General features: G+C 40.5%; 1 protein-coding gene across 3 annotated transcripts in view; it reads left to right on the forward strand.

Annotated features, from left to right (window-relative positions):
* The window catches only part of LOC124605816 (RING finger protein nhl-1), a 286,175-nt gene that overhangs the window by 93,087 nt on the left and 173,770 nt on the right, over positions 1–19,318 (forward strand). The gene's annotated exons all lie outside the window — the stretch shown is intronic.

The following is a 19,318-nucleotide window of genomic DNA, read 5'->3' on the forward strand; positions in this document are numbered from 1 at the left end:
GGGCACACAGTTTTAATCTGCCAGGAAGTTTTTTAAATGTGAACTGTTCTCCGTATCCACTAACTGATAAGAATCCTGTCGATATGATTCAATTACATTGCCAGTCACGTCTCTCTGGCAAGGTGTACATGCATCCTGAAGAGCTCAAAATCAGGATGGCCACTTAATGTATGATAATGCCAAACGCCGAATAACGCAACACATTGTTCAGATGATGGAATAATCTTCTGCAGCTGTAACATCTATCGGTAAAATCCTTCGAGGATTGTGGCTAGATTTTGTCGTAATATGGACTTAAATCAAACCACCATCCTGACGAAGGCCAGTTGTAATGGTTACTCAAACTTTGGCCCATTTTACAACATGATGCGATTAGTCAAACTCAAGGATTTCATTTAAATATTGAAGCTACGACCATGTTCAAATGTCATAACGCCTGTGCCCCGTAGGAAATTGGGCGTTTTGCTACGTGATTATGTCTCCAACGACACTATGCAGCATAAAGTTGTCCCCTCTCCAGTGTGACTTCCGTGGCCAAAACTGCATACCGCCTAGAAAACAATAGCAGGCGACCACACTTAAGTCCACATCAGAGATGAAAGAATCTCTTTGAAGGTCGTTGGCCTCAGCCAAATCACAAGAAATGACGAGTAATGGTGTTCCAAGATACGAAGATATGAAAAAAAATAACTGCACGAGCAGGCCGGAATCATAAACTCAGCAACATGACTTCAGCAACGAGAAGACATCACATCAGTCTAACAGCACAGCTTGATTTCTTAAGAAAGAGTTAAAGTTTCACAAGGACACCTATCAGCCTGCTGATATAGCGGAAAGGCAACAAGATGAAGCCCTGAAATCCTTTCTTGCAAAACAGAGAGGTGCTGAAGACCAATTTTCAGCCAGAAATGTAGGCCACATTCAGTCATCGTTGGTCAGGCATAACGTCATTGTCATAGACAAGCAGTAACAAATACTCAGGCTCCCGAGCCTTGGCGTCTTTACATTACAGAACACCAGCTACAATGACGAGCCTGTACTGCGCTGCTACCTTTTCCCAAGATGACTTTCGTCTCCGATGCTGCTACCTGTCCTGTCGTTTTGAGCTGCCGATCTTGCAGGCACTGATGGGAAGACTTGGAGACTTCATTACCTGCAGCTTGCTAGGTTGAAGTGATCGTGTTTGCCACACTGTCCGTATGTCACAGTATTCTGGTAGTATGCTAACCGCTGCTGTCCTCAGTTAGTAGCTGAAAGCTGTCATAGACACCCCGGTCTTCCTCGGTGGAAGGGCTATTCTGTTGTTCACCTCCAAAGAATACAGAGTTGCTAAGAGATTACCTGAGCACACTCCTTCGATGAAACCTATAATATTTATGGGTGTCAGTGCAAGCCACTACAAACAAATAAAATAATATTTAGGAGATAGGTGGGTAGGATTAGGAAAGGAAAACACACAAAACACACTCACTCATCTTTCATCCACATTAAGTACTACTGTGTAACTGAATAGTGTTAACTGTGTAAATGCAATTCTGTCAAAATTTGATGTTCATCATGTGTATCAAGTAGTAGTGGCAGCAATGTATAACAGTCAATAATAGTTAAGTCAACGTCATAGTCATCATGTCAAGACCAATGTTTGCCAAGCCAGATCAAAATGTACGGTTGCTGAACAACTGTCAGTGAGCCAAGATATGCAATTACTTCCTCTCTCCTAAAAAAAGTATATACTGCTTAGTGATTTAACAAAGTGTGTGTATAGACTATCTTCCTTCTACTTGAGTGTTCTAGTCTGCTATCTTCATCCTCCTTGTTCCATATAGACCAACAAAAAAAAATATGCACCTCACTTACTTTACCTCTTATCCACCAAAACTCCAATAATCATCAGCATCACATAATCTCAATACTTCAATAATACCTCTTACGTCGATACATACAAATCTTATCATCAATATCATTTACCTTACCTCTTGTCCACAAAAACTCCAATAATCATCAACTTCATATAATCTCAATACCTCAATAATACCTCTTCAATACGTCGACACATATAAACCTTATCGCCAACATCATTTCACTTCCATAACAACTCTTTCCTCTAGTCAGTCTCCTCGAACAAGTACAGATAAAATCCTAATGCAAACCTCATCATCCCATACAATCCGAAGACACACTGTCAACACACAACCTCTGTGTAATCCATCTGACCCAAATCTTCTACTCATTATAAATTATAAGATGGATTTTGGTTACCTTGTCCATCATTAAATAAAAGAAATGCATACATGACCTCTAACAGACTTAGTTCGAATAACTCTCAGTAATTAAGTACGATTACGGAGTGTGAATGGTCATAATATTTCACAGTGTGTACACCACTTCAAGAATTATGGCAAACAGAAGCAAATATGTGGAGTATTTCTTGTGTCAAGTGTCACTTCCTATTTCAATTGCTCACGAAAAATGCAGTGTAATAACTGTCAATGGTCTAAACCTAGTTTTGGTATGTCATGTCGTTAGTTTCCTTCCTATTAGCAAAAATTTATACAGCTTCCATAAAACCTCCAGCTCATGTGACTCCTATGAAGTTTCTTGTACTAATGTCGTTTATGTCGAATCATCGCAGTTCATTTTCCTGTCTTAAAAATATAAGGCACTGAGCGTAAGCAAAACATACAATACCGAGTAAATATACCAGTAGAGAACAGAATGTCAACAAGTGGATGCAGCACAATTCTTACAACGAGGCTCTGCCAAGCAAACAATCTATAATTAATACCATAGTGTGACCTAAACTCTATGTTTGTACACAGTATATCAGCATTTCTATATACCAAATTAAAGAGTAGTTATGACAACAAACAGAAATGTACAAATATGCAATCCATACGCACAGCAGCAAACATATATCTTACGTAATAAACAGGTCATTAGCATCATATCAGCATAAGCAAATAAATGTTCATATGTCATCTTAATAAGTAAACATGAAGGCGCAAGCAGATGAATCACAAAGTATAACTTACATACATAACCACAGGCAGCACAATTAATCAGGTGACAATTATAATTTAAATAAATAAGCACAGTAGGCACATAATAAAAAAATATGACATCAGTGAAAAAGTATTGCAGCCAAGCGATACATAATATATACAAATAACAACCCTGTCCACTAATAAAACATTGACAAAAATCAGCAAATGTACCCAAGCACGTCGCTTCACAAGTAAATTCATAGAACATGAAATTAGCACAAAGTATGAATCACGTAATTGCGAGCAGCAAATTACGTCTAAAGTACATACCTAAGTGGAAATATGTTACCTGAAAAAATAAACTCAATTAATAGTTACCTTTTCAGTTTATTAGTTTCTTCTTGGAAATTACATTCTTTCTGAAATTTTCTCGATAGCAAGTCCTCTTAACGTCGGAGACACACAGAATTTACCTGAAGTTCTTAAATATTTTATTCAACCGTATCCTGAAGAATACTGAACGTTAATAACATAATTCATCAAGTCACTATAGCTTTATACTGAATTTAATCGGAGAAATTAGACTGTGTATTTGTTTACGGCTGTCAATGCATTCGCACTGAGCGCTCGATCAGCTGTAGGCGCGTGATGTAGGAAGCAATTGTTTGCGGTCAACGACTGCCTCGTGCGGCGCGCAGACTTGACTGTTGCTTTGAGTATATGCCGCCGCCACAACACTGCGCGGTATCCTTGTATTCTCTGCATGTTTACGTAAACTGTTGGTTTCTCGAAAGTATGTCATTCCACAAAAATTTTAACGTTTGATATATGATGCATTCCCTTAGAGCGTCGTGATTTAAGAGTTTCTACTTCAACAGTGTTATCATGAATAATTTTGCGAATTCTATATGGACCGTTATAAAGCAGAAAAAATTTGCGACACAAGCCCTTTCCTTTGTGAGACAAACGATGAGACTTAATTAACACCTTTTGGCCAACTGAAAAAGTTTTTAAACGACCAGGACGCTTAGCTGATTTCTCTCTTCTAGCAGCCACAGATGCAATATTTTGCAGAGCCATGTTCACAACTTCAGAATGCCGCAGTTTCCCTGAAGGCGGAAAAGGAACGATTTCAGAAATGCGATTTGTCGATGCTTTGTTTTTTAATATCAGTATCGGCGGTAAAGAAGTTGAGTCATTAGGAAGTTCATTCAGAATGTTTTGAAAAATATGAAGATACTGATCCCACGGTCTGTGATTCTGATGACAATAAAAACGACACAATTTATTGATTTCCTTCATCCATCTCTCTGAAGCGTTAGATTGAGGGTGAAAAAGTGAAATGAAAATTGGTTCAATCTTACGACGCCGTAGAGTACGAAGCCAAATTTTAGAGCGAAACTGTGATCCATTATCCGATATAACCTTATCAACATGACCAACTTCTTTAAGAAAATGGTTAATGAAAGCATTAGATACTGAGCGAGCCGTTGCTTTGCGTAAAGGTGTAAAACACACATATTTTGATGTCAACTCCACTGCTACGAAAATGTACGAAAAACCATTAGTAGAACGAACCACTGGACCGAACAAATCGACTGCAGCCATGTCGTTTAATTTCGCTGGAATGATAGGAAACAACGGTGCTCTGTGAGAAATTGTTGGCGGCTTAGCCTTTTGACATAATTTGCGTTTGGCCAGAACAGATCGAATATGTTTTTCCATATTACTGAAGTAGCAATTTTCCTGTAATTTATGAAAGCATTTTCTGGGACCAAAGTGTGCATAACTTAAATGCGTATACCAAATCAGCTTATTAACCCACTCATCAGGAATACAAACTGACCAAACAGTTGTCGACCGATTTTCGTTTAAAAAGAATGTCATTGCGAACAAAATAATGCTGGCTAATCGCTACGCTTTCCTTTCTCCTCCACTTCTCCTTAATGTCCTTCCAGATTGGATCCTTATTTTGCTCCTTAGCGATGTCCTGGAGCGAAGACGAAATAAAGTTCTCAAACGCAACACCTTGAATATACATCAAACAATAATTGTTTTCCTTGCAGTCCTCTTCAGCACTTTGTCTCAAACCCATAGGTGCACGCGATAAAGCATTAGCAACAATATTTGAAGAACCCTGTATGTAAACAATACTAAAATCAAATTCCTGTAGGTACAACGCCCATCGTGACAATCTGCCATGAGTTAATTTTGTCGACATAAGAAATTCCAGAGCTCGATGATCGGTGTAAACCTTAGTATGTCTGCCAAACAAAAATGTGCGAAATTTTGTGAAAGCCCATACAACAGCCAAAGCTTTAAGTTCCGTAATCGAATAATTCTTTTCTGATTTAGAGAGAACACGACTTCCAAATGCAATAGTTTTCTGTACTACAACAACGTTTTCTTCTATCTCTTGAAATAAATGTGCACCTAGGCCTTTGTATGATGAGTCCGTCGCCAAACAAAAATCTTTAGATAAATCTGGATGTGAAAGAAGTGGAGCAGCAACTAAAGCATCACGAAGTTGTTCAAATTCTGATTGAGCTTCCTCATCCCAACACCAATTAGATTTCCTTCCAGATAGTTCACATAAACGAGGTGTGGCCAAATTGTCCAATCTAACAAAGCGTCTAAGAAAATTACAGACACCAATGAAACTACGAACATCACGTTTTGTGGTAGGTACAACATAATTACGAATAGCATCTAGTTTCTCTGGATCAGGAAGAATACCTTCTGTAGAAATAATGTGACCGAGAAATTTCACCTGAGAACGACCAAATTCAGATTTTTCTAAGTTCACTGTAATGCCAACTCTTGCAAAAATACGTAATAATGAATCCAAAATTTTGTTATGCTCACTCCAAGAACGTTTAGCAATGAGAATATCGTCAACATAAGAAGTAATATTGTCACGAAGGTAAACAGTTAAAATTTCTTTTAAACTACGAATGAATGCTGCTGAAGATACAGTAAGTCCAAACGGTAATTACCAAAATCACTTTTAGGTAAAATAGTCATATCCGGTTATTGTTTACTTACTCTCTAGATAGATTGATAGTCGAAGAGTTGTTTTGACAGATGCAAAGAATAGTAAAAGAGTAGGCAGTGGTGCAGAAAACTAAAAGGGAAATAGCACCACTACAGCTCGGGGCCCTATGAACGCTACGGCACATATTCACTTAGAGTAGTGAATCCCCTGAGGACTTTAATAGCCGCACATAATTTCTAGTTTGTGACTTAGTGGCAAATTTGGCGGAAGTGCGTACATAAATTGATCTAACCATGCACATGGATGTATGTCATTCTTAGAATTGCGGAAGATCTTAAATTTCCGAACAGTCAAAAAGTGTTTATAGTCAAAGTTTTCGCCTCGTGGCGACAAAGACCTACCGCGTCTGTCCCAGTCCCAATGTTGATTATTATCAAGTTCGCGCGCCTGACGCTCTCTTGTTGCATCCCGTAAATGAAACAAATTATTTTCTTCAAATCCCTCTGGTATCTGTGATTCTAAATTTCTTTTGCTGTCTTTTCCTACGATTTCGCCTTCAATTTGTTTAACTTGCTTTTTTAATGCCTCAAATTCCCTTTTCACGCGTTCATTAAATTTTCCCTGATTTTCAACATGCTTATTTATGTTCTGGAACTCTTCGGTTTCTGCAAATGGCAATGGAGCTGTATCATCCGAATCTCTGTCCCCATGTAAACTAAGATTTGTCAATTTATCTGAAATCTCCTCAACTCTTTCCGATAAGTCACCTATTTTTTCTTTCTGTTTATTTACGTCTTCCGTAAGTGTCGCGACTCGGGTTTCAGTATTGACACATCTGGTAGTTAACTGTTCATATTGTTGTGTTAGATTATTTATTCTGTCATTTGGTACGGATTCCTCGATTCTTTCAAATATTTCTTCCTTATCGTGTGCACGTTGTAAATTTAACTCTGAAAATTTTTGTACTATGACGCGATCTCTTTCTTCCTGTTCTCTATCTTGTTGCCTTTGTCTAATCTCTACTTCAATTAATCTATTATTGTGAGAATTCAAAATCGGTTGTACTTCTTCTCTAATTTCTTTCTTTAATTCATCTTTCATATTTTTGAAACATGTCCCTATTCGTGAGTCTAACCGTGTTTCCAGTGTTCCCATCTCAGTTCTGATTGTTTCTATTTGTGAGTCCAACCGTGTTTCCATTGTTCCCATATCAGTTTTTAATTCAGATCCCAAAGTTCCCATCTCGGTTTTAATTGTTCCTATTTGTGTTCCCAGTGAGTCTAACCGTGTTTCCATTGCTCCCATATCAGTTTTTAATTCAGATCCCAAAGTTCCCATCTCTGTTTTAATTGTTCCTATTTGTGATCCCACTGTTTTTAATTCAGATCCTAACTGCTCCATTGTTCCCATTTGTGAGTCTAACCGAGATCCCAAATTTAATATTGCACTCATCAACTGCTCCATGTTAACTGGCTCGAAACTTTTTTCGCCTCTAACATTTCCCGCAAAACCAACGTCTTCCGTCAAAGCTGTAAAGCTATCTGTGTTCGATACTATTCCAGAATCTTCTATTGTTAATCTCGTACTCTGTGAATTTTCTGATTGAGAAAAATTTTGAAATGGTTCCGGACTATCTTCCCGATTTATTAAATTGTTTCCCACTTCATTATTCATCATACTGTTCTCCTGTGTTGGCGAGTTCGCCATGTCAACAATTTCGTCATTCTGACTATCCATCATTTTTGCCTTTTTCATAGATCGCGTAATCATTTACAAAACATACAAAACTCGTCACTGTACGAAAATTACACACAATGACTCCTTATCTCCAACAATACCATTCACACGAAATGTTTCCCTCAAACACAGTTAACGAACAATTGAAATAATTGCACTAAATTGTCAAACGCGTATACAAGACAACAAAATTAAATTCTGGGAAAAAAATACCATTAGAAGAATGACAATTACCAAATCTACACATGCAAAATAGACTACAATTACTAAACTACAAATTACTACAACAATACTACTGTCTACTGTTTTTACGATCAGAAGAATTCCAAGGGACGATCCGAAGCAGCGGTCGCCACGTGCATGGGGGCTTAATTATTAAATTTGAAAATCATTTTTATTTTTGGTAGCTGTATGTCCGATTACGCTGTGTCTCGTAAACGGTTTGCCCAGACTAGTTTTTGTACGCAATCTGACTGCATAGAACAACAACAAAGAATGAAATGAAAATTTTCGTTAACACATATATTAATTAAGTCCCCAGCAACTATAAAACAAACGCAATAACAAGCACAAGAGTAACTGTTCTGTGTGTGGGAGTGTGATTCAACGTACACATCTGGCACGGTTCTTCTTCAATAAGACAAGAAATTTCAAATACCTTTATACTGAAGTAATTAAAAAAAATAGAAATACTATAATTGCGCAAGAAAACCAGAATTACACTCTAATACAAGAACACAAGACAGATGCTTTGTTGACTGAACCTGTAACGACGCATTATTCAGGACATTGAAATAATGAGAAAAAAAAGAAAAGTAGTTTGTTACCTTCATTTATATTGATGAAAAGCACTCTAATCATTACAACATCTCCACACCGACTCGCTACTACCACATCTCAACAAGAACTGACTACTGCCACATCTCGACAAGCACTCTTTACTACGACATCTCAGCAAGCACTGCCTACTACGAGTTCTCAACAAGCACTGCACTCCGCTACTTCTCAATAATCACTGCTAGTGGAGGCGGCGAAACAAAACTCTCTGGCGCTGTGGCTCAGTGTAGCCACCTTTCAATAGTTCTTATGGAACACAACTGACACCTTATTCATATGAACTACGCAGCCTCAAGACTAACACACAGTTTCTAAAAGTAATACTTGTCTTATTGTGTCAAACATCTGGCATAAGATTGTACCTCTTCATCAGTAGATAATGACAGCACTGTAAATTTTTAAATTCGGTCTTTCATAGATAGCGGTTTAGTCACGAGGATTGCGTGCCTAATGAGAATCGTCTCATTAGTGTGCCTGATTCCCGGTTTTCTGCTAGACCGGTCACAGTTCGTAGTGACAGATGGGAAGTCATCGACTGAAACAGAAGTGACATCTGGCGTTACCCAAGTAAGGAAATTAATACGAATTACAAAGTGACTTAGACAAAATTTCTGTATGGGCTGAAATGTTGCCATTTACACTGAACAATAAAAAGTGTGATGTCCTCCACGTGATATGGAATTGAAACCCGTTAAATTTCGGTTACACACTAAATAATACAAGTTTAAAGGTCGTCGACTCAACTAAATATGTACGGGTTAAAATTATGGAAACTTGAATTGGAACCATCACATACACGTTGTGGGAAAGGCGAACGACAGACAGCGCTTTATCGGCAGAACACCTGGAAGATGCAACAAATCCACTAGAGAGGTTGCCTACACTACGCTTGTCCGTTCCCTGCTAGAGTATTGCTGCGCGGTGTGGTATTCTTACCAGATAGGATTGACGGAGGAAATCGTAAACGTTCAAAGAAGGGCAGCTCGTTTTGTATTATACCGAAATAGGGCAGAAAGTGTCACGGATATTAAAAGCGATTGGGGTGGCAATCATTAAAACAATGGCGTTTTCCGTTGCGGCGAAATCTTTAACAAAAGTACAATCACCATCTTTCGTCTCAGAATACAAAAACATTTTCTTGACTCCCACGTACAAAGGAAGTAACTGCTATCGTATTAAAATAAGAGAAATCGGAGCTCTCGCGGAAACATTTAGATGTTCGTATGTTTCACGAGCAGTTCGACAGTGCCATGGTCAAGAAATAGTTTGAAAGCTGTTCTGTTCTCTGTCAAACTGCTGGATGTGAATTGCAGAGTGTTGATGTAGAAGTAAACATAGATTTAAGTCTTGGTGGAGTAGTAACAGGAGTTTTCATGACATCACAAACTTGCAGCCGACTTTAGCCATGCCAGTTGCCCAAACATTAGCTCATGGTGATTTGACTCTCTTGACCAAACATGCCAGGTTGCGTTATTTACGAATGTGCCAGTTGTTCTCATGATAGCCTGAAGTTACGGTAATCACATTTCATTCGTTAGTGGAATCGATCAAGCGAGACTTGCTTTCATATTCATTAATTTCTGTTGGGCTGTTTACTTTTACTGCATTGGTTCTATTTCCGTCATATTACTTTAGATTTCCGATCGACCCAATTCGAAAAGCTCTCTGAGTAAACGCTGTGAGAAGGAAAGGCTGGAAAACGACCTGTCATAGCAAAACAAATCAGCTTCAGTTTCGTTGGTCCGTATTAAGGAAAAGGATGGATTACGGAAGCTATCTTCCACATCACATTCATCACTTCTTGGTTATTCGAAAAACAAAAAAGTTTCATCAATGAGGCACAATGCGTCTTATTGCTGGATAAAGTATGTGTTTCAGACTATGAAAACGACTTAAATGCTTTCCTCACACCGTGTGATTCACGAAAGCACACTTAGTATTTAAGACGACTGCTGCGTGCACACGACTGCTATTAAGAACGAGGAGGAATCGTAAGCAGTAGTCTCCAAATGTTTTGAAACATCTAACATTGCGGCGCTGGCTGCAAAGCAACGTACAGCGTAGGTCTCCACCGCCATGTCCCTTTGTAATACCACCATGATGTAGATGTACAGACTGAATAACTTTGGGAATAGATACTTCCCCGTCTTACTCTTGCTTTCCTTTCACGCACAGGGTAGTTTTAAACTTTCGCTATATGAGCCAGTGTAGTCGGAAAACTTATTTTCTATGTGGGTTTCATTTATTATAAATTTGCTGCTACCAATTACAAATGACCTGCCACCTAATTACTAAGACCGACGGTGTTTTCACAATATGAAATTGTACATGTACAGAATGTGAAACTTATCTGATATTTCTTATTTCTTATAGGGATTAATAATACTGCAGCTTTAAATACTTATAGACTTAGAAGAGTTTAAGAAATGAAAATCTTAAAACCAAAGAGCTATGAATATAAGATTTAAATTTAAGAAGATGGAAAGAGGTTATGATATATTATCAGTTTATGACACATTATGAATTTGGAAAAAAATTCTGAAATAAGAAGGATCTTGCTTTTAAGAAGGAGGGGTAAAATACAGTAGTAAAATACATAGATTTGCGTTAGAGATCCTCCTCACGTAGCTACCTCGCATATGGGGCCTCGGCAGATCATCGCGCTTGTCACATTCGAGGTAGGATGTAAAATATATCTCTAATTCTCTAATTCTCATTTGATAATGTATGTGTACAGACATGCGTTGTATTACTCTTATATACATCATTTCCATTTCACATATTATTTTCCCTAAGAATAATAAACAGTTATATCATTTAAATTACGCTTCTTACTCAAGACGTTTCTACATGTACTGAAATGACAGTTGATCAATTTCTGTGTTCCTTGATTTAGTCTTATCTTATATCTAGGTGTGTATATTAATCTCACTGTTTGCCTCTGTTTCAACATCTGAGACTGTTTCTGAAGAATACACAGTATTGTAGAACACCCAGTATAATGTCGTTTATTTAAACTGAACTACACTTCTCGAACGATCATTATAAACACAAAAAAATAACTTGTAGACGACCATTCATCAAGAGCGTCGGTGAGGTCCGTCGGAGCTGGTCCTAGCTCGGCGAGGAACTGGCTGTACTGCCGCTGCGCTGGCCTTATAAAGCCGGCGGAGTACTCCAACTTTCGGATTAGTCTCTAGCAAGTTCTGTTTGTTTGGAAGAATTGTTTTCCTCTCGGTTGCGCATGCAAGTGCTTGTGTATGTTATATGGTACACAGGGGTGTATTGAGTGTAGTCTGCGTGGCAGGGGCTGTCTGTGGCAGACGTAACAGTTTCTGTGTTTGTGCCTGCGTCTGTTTTCTTCCAAGTATACTGTCACGTGTTTGTGACTTTGCTCCTATTTATGTAGGTGTTTGTTCTTGTTTGTGTAATTCGCGTCACGTACGTGACATCGTTCCTCCATGGGAATGATGTTCACATTGTGCGCTGCAGGATTTGCGTTGTTAGAAGTGTTATTTTCATGACTTGTCGTTAGGCACCGTTACTGGTACAATGGCATAGGGTAGAAACACAAGCATCAGAGTGCATTACCTTTAGACAGTCAACATGGGTATGGACAAGGTGAGCAGGACTACATTCGCAAAGCTGTTGTACCAAAACCACAGCAATATTGCTGCTGCTCTTCGCGAGTATCGACGCATTAAAGGAATACGGAAAGGTCCTCTTTCCACCGTGGTTGAAGAACCTGATTTGGAAGTTAGAATTAACAGGCGATTTGGGAGTTGCTCCTGGGACATGCCAACAGCCAGTTGCGCCACAAATTGCCGAAGATAGTACTGTTGCCACGGGTGAGAATGCTGGACGCAGTGTGCGATCTTCAAGCAGTGCACCAGCTATGTCATGAAAGCCGAAAATTCCATGGTCCACCATTCGAAAAGTGCTGTGAACAGTTGCGAAATAATATTTGTAGTGCGGTTCCAGGCTGTCTTGGATGCAGCAACGTTGGTATCCTGGAATGTAAACATGGTATGGAATTAACAAAAAAATAGTTCAAATGGCTCTGGGTACTATGGGACTTAACTTCTGAGGTCATCAGTCCCCTAGAACTTAGAACAATTTAAACCTAACTAACCTTAGGACATACACACATCCATGCCTGAGGCAGGATTCGAACCTGCGACCGTAGCGGTCACGCGGTTCCATACTGAAGCGCCTAGAACCGCTCGGCCACTCCGGCCGGCATGCAATTAACAAATCTAATTCGCACATGTGGAAATTAAAATTTGTTTCTTTCAATGGTTCATTCGTTATTTCTCTTCTGCATGTCATTACAAATGTTTCCAGAAATTTTCATTGTTCTACCATCACTTACTTTTCATCAGGGCCCTCGCAAGTAGTGAATGTTTAATTACAACTACCCAGTACATAAACTGGTTGAAAAAGTTGATAAATAATTGCCGAGATGGTTGATATCTATTGGGATATCTTGCCGTATACACCGTACAAGCACGAACTGCATTCTTCCCATACTCTCCATACACAATGAGCATGTTGTCCTTTTCGCACTGGTAAATCACATCGTCCAATCATGAGCTGCTGCTTGGACTGTCACACCCTGAATGATTAGCAGGTCACAATGCAAACAAGCACACTGTAAGCAAACAAAAAAAATGGCTCTGAGCACTATGGGACTTAACATCTATGGTCATCAGTCCCCTAGAACTTAGAACTACTTAAACCTAACTAACCTAAGGACATCACACAACACCCAGTCATCACGATGTAAGCAAACATAACAACATCGCACCTAGAAATAGCACAAACAGGTTTCCGTGAGAAAAATTTCAAAGTACAAAGTCTCATAAACTACTCGTATTAGAATCCTGAAACAAACACCGCTGAGATTCCAGTTTCCCCTACTGTTAGCTTTTTAATAACAATAGACATTGTTCCATTTAGAGGAGTGTATGTTTACACGAAAAATGCACTTTCTAAGTATTACTATTTTCTATTTATTGACTCACAGTATGAGCTCCTGACTACTAATTCATTCAGTGAAAATCTTACATCAATTGCACTTTACATTTCCGCAATATCTGCAATGCAATACTCATATGTTTGTCTACACCATAAACAGTAAGAAGACCGATCTAGTATAGGAAAAAACGAGCAAGCCCTAGCTTGGCCAGGGTAAAAATATGAACAAGTAAATAAAATAAACATAAATTCTAGGTTTTCACGGCTATCCAGATATTGCAAACTTAGAAATGCCATTCACTGGGTGCACTATTTAGAAGATCCCCTGTCAACAGCGAGCAATGCAAACGGATGTGTACGGAGAGACAGGGGCGAGTGAAGGAAACTTGTGCGAGACAGCCACTACATCCTGCACACGACAGAATTAGATCCCGGATGCCTGGCGATAGCAGAGTATCTGGCCAGCGTGGGCGGCGCCAGTGGTAGCCACACGTCTTCTCTGACTCTTCTGCAAGCGGCTGGCGTCACAGCAGCGTGGACGGCATGACACCAGCCTCCCAGAGCGACCCCAACTGCTGCGCGAAGGCTCTTGAGTAAATTAATGGCTGTGGTTACATCGTTTCCCTTAGCCGCGGCCGAGAGCCGCCAATTCATCGTCACTCACATTAATATACCACTTATTCCCGATACACATTTCCTTCTAAATTTGAACAGTTAACAACAAGCAGTTGAAGAGGTATTGAGAAAACACCGACTCAATAAGTATGGAAAATTATTTACTGTGTTTGAGCACTATTCAAAGTTTGAAGTTACACAGAGTTGCTCATAGCATAGCGTATTGCACGTATACAGATAGCGGTAGTATCGTGTACACAAGGTACAAAAGGGCAGTGCATTGGCGGAGCTGTCACTTGTGCTCAGATGAATCATGTGCAAAGATTTCCGACGTGAATATGGCCGCACGAAGGGAATTAACAGACTTTGAACGGCGGATGGTAGTTGAAGCTAGACGTTTGGTACATTCCATTTCGGAAATCGTTAGGAAATTCAATATTCCGAGATCCACAGTATCAAGAGATTGCCGAAAACACCAAATTTCAGGCATTAACTCTCACAGACGACAACGCAGTGGCCAATGAGGGTCACTTAACGACCGAGAGCAGCGGCGTTTAATTTTAATTGTCAGCGCCAACAGACAAGCTGGGTGAGATGACAGCTCGAATCAATGTGGGACGTTCGACGATTAGGCCATGGCAGCAGACGATCGACGCCAGTGCCTTTGCTACCAGCATGACATCGCCTGCAGCGCCTCTTCTAGGCTCGTGACCATATTGGTTGGATGCTAGACGACTGGAACACCTTTGTCTGGTCAGACGAGTCCCGATTTCAGCTGGTAAGAGCTGATGGCAGGGTTCGGCTGTTGCGGAAAAGCCATGGACCCAAGTTGTCAACAAGACACTGTGTAAGCTTGTTGTGGCTCCATAATGGCATGAGCTCACATGGAATGGACTGGGTCCTCTGGTTCAATTGAACCGATCATTGAATGGAAATGGTTATGTTCGACTACTTGCAGACCATTTGCAGGCAATCGCGGACTTCACGTTCACAAACAACGATGGAATTTTTATGGGTGACAATGCGCGCTGACACCTGTCCCCAGCTGTTCGCGACTGGTCTGAAGAGCGTTCTGGACAATTCAAACAAGTTATTTGGCCACCCAGGTACTGATTTGGCCATCCAGATCGCCCTGCACGAATCACATCGGAAATTTATCAGACATAATCGAAAGGTCCGTTTGTGCACAAAATTCTGATCCAGCAATACTTCCGCAGTTATGGACAACTGCAGAGCCAGCTAGGCTCAGTATTTCTCGGAGGGACTTCCAAAGACTAACTGAGTCCATACCATATCACGTTGCGGCACTATGGTGGGCAAAAGGAATTCCGACACAGTATTAGGAGGTACTCTTTACTTTTGTCACCTCAGTGCATTTTATTGCTCCAGGATAATGCGGCCCGTGCTGTTATGAAGGTCAAAGTGATGTCCCTTAGTCTTTCTGGTTCTTCCTTTCTTGTAAAATTACTCGTGTCTCAAAGCAGGGATTGGCTTCATTAGTTATGACTCGTAACTACAGTGCTCAACAGTAGGTGAACTCGATTCTTAATATGTTACAGGATCAACTAGTCGAAACGCTGAATAAGAGAAACCACGAAGAATTTACAAAATGGAAAAAAAAGTCTCAGTTCGGCTGACTGTCATGCGCAGGACCCAGTTTTGATTCCCGGTACAGCTAGGGATTTTTGTATGGTGGAAGGGTAGGAACGTTATGCACTCTGCCTCGTAATGCCAACTGAGGAGCTACTTGAATGAGAAGTAGCGGCTCCAAAGTTAAGAAAGCCGACAATGGCTGGGAGAGCGCTGTCCTGACTCCAGCCCGTCCACACGGCCTCCAAATACATCATTGTTTTGCACTCAGTAGTGGCCACAGGACTAGCTCCTGTAGTCAGAGAGAGCACTTTACCCTGCAAGGGGATGCTGTTTAAAAACCATATTGCCGCGGGGAAGGTCAATGTTAAAATTCGAAATTTTGTCCTCGGTGTAGATAATTTTTTTCTTTCACTAGTCTCGTCATTATACTTCTCATACTGATGTAGATACTAAGGACAATATCTCGTACAATACTAGTTTGCTCCAGAAGTCGAATCGGCGTGTTAACTGCGCCGGCCATTTAGTCAGCTCATTGGCTAAGAAGTTTGTGTAGCAGATATTACGATGCTTAAGTGTATAAAAAAATGGTTCAAATGGCTCTGAGCAGTATGGGACTTAACATCTAAGGTCATCAGTCCCCTAGATCTTAGAACTACTTAAACGTAACTAACCTAAGGACATCACACACATCTATGCCCGAGGCAGGATGCGAACCTGCTACCATAGCGGTCGCGCGGTTCCAGACTGAAGGGCCTAGAACCGCTCGGCGACACCGGTCGGCCTTAAGTGTATAGAACAGTTTGTGATCTGAATCATGAACAGGAAACTATCACATTAGTGCTGACGCCAACAGAAGATAACGGTGTTACACAGAAATGTAGATTTAGAATTAAACTGAACAGAGTGAAACCGAAAACTCCAAAGCAAAATTTGGAGGTTGCTCAGGGGTATTTCCTGATATCAGAGACCAGTGGTCTCTGGTGGTTAGTCACAGAGTGATAGCATTTCCTCTGATTTCTTATTCCCATTTATCTTCGCTTCTATACTGCACTGAAAATATCTACACAACAAAAATGGTTCAAATGGCTCTGAGCACTTTGGGACTTAACATCCGAGGTCATCAGTCCCCTAGAACTTAGAAGTACTTAAACCAAGCTAACCTAAGGACATCAGACACATACATGCAAGAGGCAGGATTCGAACCTGCGACCGTAGCGGTCGAGCGGTTCCGGGCTGAAGCACCTAAAGCCGCTCGGCCACTCTACACAACAATGCCAATGTCAGTGGCATGTGCTATTTGTCTTGTTTGGAAACAAACTTGTTTCATTCACTCACTGTGCATGCTGGTCACAGTGCCCTTCCCATTCCAGCTTGCATACAGTACTGCACAGGTTTGTTTTCCCGGCAGTGTTAGTTTTATGTTAGCAGTGTAAGAACAGCCGTAGCGTTAGGTTACAGCACCTGGGAGTGAGGGCGCTTCGGTTGGCTCGCGTGTTTACTTTTGTGCTTCAAGGCCATCATAATGTGCTCTGTTGTTTTAACAACCAGACAAATTCACCGTGAGGCTATTCGAACTTCCATACTATATACGACTGTCGCAAATATGAATATTTTTTTATTTTCTGTAAAGCCACCACGTGTTTTCGACAGTGATCAACGGAAACCAAGTGTAATAATATCGTGATTGGGTAGCCTGATGAATAGCTTGCCGAAGAGCAACATGTATACGCAGTGGAAGTGCACCTAGGAGGTCTTACTGGTCTGTTGCGCAGTGACGGCAACCACACTTTTGTACCGCCCGTGAGTTGTGGCATCCTCTGCGTTTCGTGTTGTACGTTTTGGTTATTGCGTAGTACAAATTTTTCCTTGTTGTGAAGCTATTTTTACCATAGATACAAAGGTAACTGCGCGTAACAAACTGAATAATCATAAATACGTTTTGCCGTTTTGCTGGGCGGGATTAGCCGAGCGGTCTGAGGTGCTGCAGTCATGGGCTGTGCGGCTGATCCCGGCGGAGGTTCGAGTCCTCCCTCAGGCATGGATGTGTGTGTTTGTCCTTATGATAATTTATGTTAAGTAGTGTGTGAGCTTAGGGACTGATGACCTTAACAGTTAAGTCCCATAAGATTTCACACACATTTGAACATTTTTGAAATACGTTATTACTCGGTAGTGAGTCACTGGAGACGGTTGGTGCCTTATATCATACTAGACACGAAAGATCACGGAACAAGTTTCATATTTTGATGGTGAAGTTCTTGTTCACGCTGTGCAATAGTATTCCCAGTAGTCATCGGTTAGTGGATAATGTCGGTCCCAGAACAAGCCTGAAATACATAATGCCAACCAGTAGACGCCTAATACAGGAAGTGAATAAAATGCTCTTGCGCCTCCCACCACGGTGCTAGCGTTTCAAATTAGGGAGCTAAGGAAGTTTGGATTTCGATTTCTTTACGTTTATAAGCTAACGGCAACTCATTTGGCCCCGTAACGGTGGTGTGAGAGGTGACCGTTCGCCATTTCTCCACCGCGGAAGAAATCGAAAAAAATGTGTTCAAATGTGTGTGAAATCTTATGGGACTTAACTGCTAAGGTCATCAGTCCCTAAGCTTACACACTACTTAACCTAAATTATCCTAAGGACAAACACATACACACCAATGCCCGTGGGCGGACTCGAACCTCCGCCGGGACCAGCCGCACAGCCCATGACTGCAGCGCCTTAGACCGCTCGTCTAATCCCACGCGGCGAAGAAATCGAGACCAGACCCGCGACTTTCGCAGAAATAGTGACAGAAACTAGAGCCGTCATCAACATGAGACATGTTTCTCAACGAGAAATAGGCCCGACGTGGTTTCCAACGCGGTTGGTGCAAGCTCAGCAACGAGCACATAGAACGTGCTCCTCAACGTGAGTTGAAATCGCAGATCTCACCAGCGACAGCTGCCGATTTTATATTTCAAATTTAAACATGTTCCGCATATTAAAAAATTTGTTACCTAATGATTTTTTTAATACGTGGGAAAGTCGCCGATGCTGGGCAGGGTGCATTGTGGTAATTGTTACATTTAATGTTATGCAAACACCGCTCTTCGTTCACTGCGTCTATTAAAACTCACATTCACTCCCTTTTACATATGCTAGCCATGTTGTTCTGTCTGTGGTTCACACTGCACTGAAGAGGGAGGGATTTAGCCAGAGATGTAACCAGAAATTCTGAAAATCATTCGATCATGTTCCCTGACAAGTTCACACAATCAAACAAGCTCATTCTTGCACGGTTATTCCTCCTATTTATAATACTGAATATTTGTATTTATAATACTGAATATTCCAAAACATACTTATATTGAAATAACATGAAAGCCCTCGAATCTTTTAGAAAACACGAAAATAAAAAACGCAGCATTTTCAGGAAGCAGTTTGCTAACCAGCAACCCTTCAGCTCACAGTTTGAATCGTATTCATTACACTACACTCGACACATTATTTGAGTACTGTCTTTGATTTTACTACGTTCTGAAGACTTAAAGCGCCGAATGTCATTACATGACATTTGATTATAGCAAATCGCACGGT

Source organism: Schistocerca americana, chromosome 3, assembly GCF_021461395.2.
Source record: "Schistocerca americana isolate TAMUIC-IGC-003095 chromosome 3, iqSchAmer2.1, whole genome shotgun sequence".
Taxonomy (NCBI): Eukaryota; Metazoa; Arthropoda; class Insecta; order Orthoptera; family Acrididae; genus Schistocerca; species Schistocerca americana.